A 6,765-nucleotide genomic window follows, 5' to 3' on the forward strand; every position below is an offset into this window, starting at 1 on the left:
GTCACTGTTTCCGAAGGTCAGATTTAATAGGACTTCACCACGCTACAATGTGCTATGACCTTCTTGGGGTAGTCCACCTCTGAAACAATACTGTTATAATTTCATACAGGGCCCTTATTCATAGGCTATATGTACACGCTGTACTTAAAAGCAACAAACACGCAAATTCTAAATGAACTACAAGCATGTACTACATAGATCTTGCATGAGTACACCTTTCATAATTAGTGTACTTATTTAAAGGGTTATGGTCTGGTTCAGGATTACCCTTGAATGGGTTTTTTTGAGAGTTTCAAATTGAGATTAGTTGTATGTACCAATTTAGGTGTAATCTACAGCAATATACAGTACAGTATATGTTCTCCATCAATAGCATTGTGTATGTCACAAGTTTTCAGAGAAGGGTTTGCAAGTGTAGAAATGTAGCAATTTCTCAAAATAAATTCCTCACGTTTAAAATGAAGATCAGTGTAGGATCAATTAATTCTATTCTTGCACTGTGTTGGTCCTTTTAACGGGTATAAATCGTCACAAAATTATAGCTCCACCTAGTGGAAAAAAGAGGTACATCAGTAATTTCTTCGTTACAAGTTTACACACCTACTGGTTTACAGTAGTGAGTACCTCAATGAAAAAAAAGGAATTAAAAAATAAAGAATGTAACAAATTGTCTCACATGAAATGCTTTTGGCCAAATTCTGACAAAGACTCAGGGCCACATTTTTGATGCAGTCAAATTCAATATATTTCAAGCAATCAACAAGATAGTCATAAAATCTGTCTTTGTTCATGAAATCTCCGTTCAGATTCATGCATTCATAAGCACCTTTGTCACTTTGGTAGTGGCTTTGGAATGTCTGATTTAGACAGGTATGGCCTAAATAGGTGGTGAAAGATCTATGCCTTACAGAGAAACAAACATCAGAAGTATCTGTTATGATACCCTCCAAGGCGTGAAAGAAGAACAAACCATGGCTTCCTGGCATTTTGCAGCATTCAGCAGCAGCCCCTCAGCTGTCTATGTGTTAGGCCAGCCAGCAGTTCTGAAAGGTTACCCTGGTGGCATGACCAACTCATTGATCACACAGTTGATAAGCTTTGTATGACATACGATGCGCCTTATACAAGGAGAGCTGCTTTTTGGCATGCACTCTCGCACCAGAACCCAGACTAAAGCTATCCTTGTGGGCTCATCGGGACCCCTTTCCAGACAGCAATTACGAACTGTTAGATGTAAACCCACCTGATATTAATGCCATGGCCCTTCATTTCCCGCAGAGAATGAAACGCGTGTGACATTAGGGGAGTTTTAATGATAGCGAGAGCGTGGGTTTTATTCCAGGAACCAATTAAGCTTATCTACAACTGCAGAACTGAGGTCTCAGTTTTCTTCACTGCTAACACTGGAGGGCGGACAGGCAGCGATAGCTGTACAGGATTAAAAAAAACTAATGCTGCTTTACTTTCAGAACACCTCAATACCCTAAAAATTAAAAGTTATATTGATCCTGGAGTCTAGCCCCGTCGAGAGATGCTGACCATAAAACTGAGGAGACAAACCGCCAAAACTATTATCTTTGCGGTTTACCCAATATTATTTCCCTCATGCTGCAAATTAATCCCCTGATACCTGAACAGGTATGTGCCCACAGTGGGTATGATAGCACTTGAGGTTCTAGAAGAACTGTGAAATGTCGAAAAGCTTGGAAATATAGAGGCCATATCTCTCAGAAAGATGTGATTAGTCTGAGCCGAGAATCACTGCTGAGCGCAACACCTTTCAAGGAGTTCTTTGAGAAATTAAACGGCTTTGTTTCCTAGTCATATAATGCGCTCCTGGTGGGGCAGCTGCATTTAGCAGATGGCCAAAAAAACTGAACAGGAATCTCCTCAGAGTGTAATTTTCTTAGTAATCCATTTTCATGACACCGGCAAACATCAATGCTCTGGCTGCTGAAATGCGGTTAACATAAATGATGTTATAAATCTAGCTTGAGGCTACAAGCAGGGGGACTTACTTTTGTATTAATCTTCCGTGGACAAAAATGGATAACATGTTCAAGGTAAACCTCTTCTGATGTATTAGTTAACCTACCGTGTCACACAGAGCATGTTTCTCTGCAACTCTTGTTCAATGCGCGTTTTCCTAGCCTGAAATTATCTGCGAATTTCGTGCATAGCGAAACCCTCCTTAACAAGAAAAAGAAATGCATTGGGACTTCAAAACACATGTTGTTCTCTTTTTTCCGCTATGCTTAGACAGGCAAAGGAAACTTTCCGTGTCCTGTTGCCTTGGATGAATGTAACAGTTTCCCTTTTTAGTTGGCGGTCACAGTACACTACTCCCATTCAAGTAAAGGAATTGTGCATAATCACTGTTGGGTTGTGCTGGAGACTCAAGGCTGAACATCAAAAAACACCCTGATTGGCTCTGTTGCAGAATGCAATGCACGGCAAGAGCTTGGTTGGATCTTCCCAAACATGTATAAATCAACCTTGCGGAGACTACTCGTTTGCTTGGGTAAATCCCACAAAGCGCTTTTACCTGTGGTTTGTCTCCAAATACTGACTAACCTCTGCCAGAAATGTTTGAGTGAACCTGGAGCTCCAGGTGGATGTACACAATAAATGATAAATGGGAGCTAAACCACTGGTCAGTTCTCAGAGAACAGACCGTTGAGCAACACATGCAGCAGCAGTGCCCCAGAACAGCTCACACGCTGTTCGACAGACTCACATTACCAGGGAAATGATTTTCAAGCGCTCCATTGCAATCTGCCACTGGGCTGTAGTGCTTTACTACGTGTTTGATGACTTTGGTTTCCTCCTTGTAACTAAATTAATAGGACTCTCCGGTGGAAGAAAAAACACATTTCATAATTATGGTAAAATCCATCCTCTCGGCTGGCTTTAATTCTGGTACGTCCAGGAACATCAAAGTTGTTTTAAGTCCATCTGGACTCCAACCCGCTGTCTGGTCTCCTTCCCCGAGGACAGTGACTTCTCGTACCTGTGCCAGCTTTGCAAAGCCAGACTCACTAATGGGGAATTTCAATGAAGAGGGTGCCTTTGTTGTCAGGTAATAACAGTATAACAGATAATAACAGATAACCATTATTTGATGTGACGTTTGATCTGAGATAGTACATATCGATGTCTCTTTGAATGGTCCCCCCCCCCCCCCTTACGTAGAAACCACCAGGTCATCTCCGAAGTAAGTACAAACTCGGACCTACTGGTAGAATAAACAAGAGTAAATTCTGCGCATTATGAATTTCACTTAATTACACTTTGAAAACAAAAATGTCAGGCAATTGGAGGTGTCTCTTCCTGGCTGCAATGTGATCAAGCAGAGCCAATTTGGAAAAGAGCCATTTCTACTTATTTTAATGACTGGTTGAATTACATTTTCTGTAAATAGTCACGTGTGAACCCTCCTCCTACAAAAGGCTTAGCACAGGGAAAAAGCCCTCAGCGTGATGTATTGCTCCACGTCACACTGGCTAATAAAAGGCATGCATCTTAATTTTTCCACATCTAAGCATGAAAAAACAATGGAAGAGCTGACTAGGAGAGCAATCATATTCGTCTTGCTTGCTGGGTAAGATTAAAAGCAAAGAAAAATGATTAAAGTTAATTAATGCAGTGTGTCTCTTAGCTGCTTATTTTAAGAGTTTTACTTGAAGTCAAACACATGCATTCTCAATCAGTGAATGTACTTTGAAGTGTTTGACAGCTCAGAATTATTTTGCACTGCATCTTGCCTCTTCCTGGAGTGAGCAGTTTAGATTACATTCCTATGATGATTCACTGATAGCATATTTTTGGGAGGAATGGATAAGTTGCTTATCTCTAGATAAACATTTCAGGATTTTACCACCACCAATCACCAATGGACTAGCCTGAGATTGAAGGTTAAGTACAATGTACAAGTACAAGGTACAAGGAAGTGAAGGCAGTAGGTGGTAGGCAGCAATCAACAAATGCAAAACTGTATGTATGACATACATAAAACATATGACACAGGTTGTGATGCAATACTCAAAAAGAAAGGCTTTGGCAAGACCTGCTTCCATCAACCTCCCACTTTTATGTGGTCTTCCAGGGCCCTAATCTACAAAGAAACCTGCACATAAAAATGCGATCCTTTGAAGCGATGCCTCGACCGCTGCAAGCGTCGTGCTTCACAGAGAAAGCTGTTGGGCGACGGTGTCCTACATAACTGATTGAAGGTGAGCTGTGGCGTGGCATTGATGAATTGTTTGCCCTCCGCGGCTGGTTCAAATTACTTAAGTGCCATCAAAGGACGGCGTAGATCCGTCCAAACATTTACTCATGCGAGGTGGGCCGGACCCACGGTCTCCACTGCCTGTGCTGTCAGGTGGACTACCACCGAGAACAGCCTAGGAAGATCAGATCTCAGCTGGCTCATGGCAAAGCTTTCGCAGGGCCCGGTCGTTCCCAAGAGGACAATGATATTGATTGCCTGTTACAATTACTGTGAGAACTTCTCTGTGAAAAGCTAACATTTTCAGTGTTAAGAGTGCTATATCAAAGAAGATTTAATTGATTGATGAAAAATTTCGACAGAAGAGAAATTACACTGTATTCTGGGGATTAAACACTGCATACCAAGTTTTAGCAGGAGTTTCTTGAATACATGGAGACCGGGGACAGACCGTGAGGGTGTTGCATAAATGCAATTCCCTTTAATCCCTCACAGGTGAAATAGAGCCATTGCATTCATGAATATGGTACCCGTCCTCAAGTGCACCCAGCTCTATCGATGGATAACGTGTCAAACCCGAACACAGTGAATGTTACTGGTTTAGGACGTCAGCCAAGCTGATGAATAATGTCACATAATCATCACGAGGCAGTGCATTCAATCAGTGAGTCGCCATTCCCTAGAGAGAGTCAGATCCATCCTGAGTCCTCATTTTCTGACTTTACTGCGCTGTATGCTGAATCCTAATTACACAGAGCCGGTTCCCCATGGCCCCATTTCAGGACTCCCCCCTTCCCCCGCCGTTTCAGAAACCATCATTTCAGCTGAGATATTTGTCAGCTGGCAGTTGTCTCTCTCTGCCCAGAGGGACAGTCCCACCTTCGGGAGAAGGTGGTTTTGACTGGATCCTTATCGCCCATCTGCCTGTCAGTTTTCAATTCTGAGATCTGTATTGTGTTCACGTTTGACATTTTTGAGATAATAGCCGGACCCACCGGGGAAAACTTTGCTTGACTCCTGTTTGGTTTCGGTGAGCTGACATGGTGTGACATGAATGCTGATAGAGTGGCATCCGAGTTCAGGAGAGCAGATGGGGACCTGAAATTTGCACTGTCATAGGGAAGAAAGAGAGAGAGAGACGTTAAGAGTCCGACTCCCACTTCTGAAAGTGAAGGCACAGAGGGAACCAACGAAGGCTAGTCTCTCCCCAACTCCAGATGTTATCTGTAAACCCAGAGTGGGCAAACAAGTTGAACCACCAGCGCTGGTCAAGCCTCGTATCCGAATCCACTGAGCAGGATGATCCTTGGTCGGGCTTGAAAATTACTATTCACAAAAGCATTCTTTCCCCAGAATGCATAGAGCAGCGAGCAATTACCACTGAGGTATTTCAAGCAGCTGGCAGATGACAGAATATTGTATGTCTGCTGAACCTGCAGATGTATAAGTGGCTGTAAAGTTAGTTACATTTATTAGCAGCATACACAACATCTTATTTTTTTAAGAAACGGCAACAACAACAACAACAACAAAACATAGTCACAGCTTACATGTCAGTACAACACAATGCATTGCTTTCAACAAGGGAGTCTGTAAAAATGTGTGGGCTGAAAACATTTTGGCAGGGTGCCGGCGTTCAGGAAGGCGATTTTCGGAAAGAGATGAAAACGGCCGTCATTCTTTTCCTGGCAACTCTCCAAAGACGACTCACTCTTGCAGCGGCGTTCGCAGCCGGCCAAGTTCCACCACGAGGCGTACATTACCCTCTGATCGCTGCGGCTTCTTGGTCTGGCCACCACAGTCTGGGTAGCGTCTTAAGCAGTGGCAGGCCGGGCATTATGATGCGCCAATATTACTCTGACAAGTTATAAAAGAAGCCAAGGTTTGATGGATGGCTCCCATTTTCCTGTCATCCTTGGACCGCTCTAATGTTTATCTTGATATCTCCTTGATATGCCTCCATTCATCTCAAACAGTCAAGGGGGAAGGGGATTTCAGCGCAGAAGAGGGCCGACGTGTCATTGATAAAATATTAATAAATGATTTAGCTGCGAGGTGGCACCTGTGGTGTTGAAACTGTACTCCCTGGATCACACTGACTATCCTGTTTTTTGGAAAAAAAATATATACACCATGACTAAAGATGGATAAGCAGGTTCACTGAGAAATTAACTCAAAAAAGCTAAAGCATTTAAAATTCCAAAATATTAATAACAAAACAAAACAAATAAAAACATGCCTGCAAAAATCTATCCTGTCTGCTCAGTATCACATACAGAAATATGCATGTGGTGTTAATAATCTGGACATATTTCATCTGGAGGAAGGGACTTAATACTGTGGTTTAATGAGATCAATAGGTGCCTTAGTAACTTTATTGGCAGTAGCCAGACTTTCTGATGAGGCCCATAACGGAGATCTGTCTAACTTAAATGGAATTTAATCCTTGTTCTTTCTGGGTGTGCAGCTGCAGCTCGCCCAATGAGGTGACCTGCCAGCAGTAACACTCACCACCTCCATCTGGAGAGGGTCACACT

This window comes from Megalops cyprinoides, chromosome 20 (genome assembly GCF_013368585.1).
Source record: "Megalops cyprinoides isolate fMegCyp1 chromosome 20, fMegCyp1.pri, whole genome shotgun sequence".
Classification (NCBI taxonomy): domain Eukaryota; kingdom Metazoa; phylum Chordata; class Actinopteri; order Elopiformes; family Megalopidae; genus Megalops; species Megalops cyprinoides.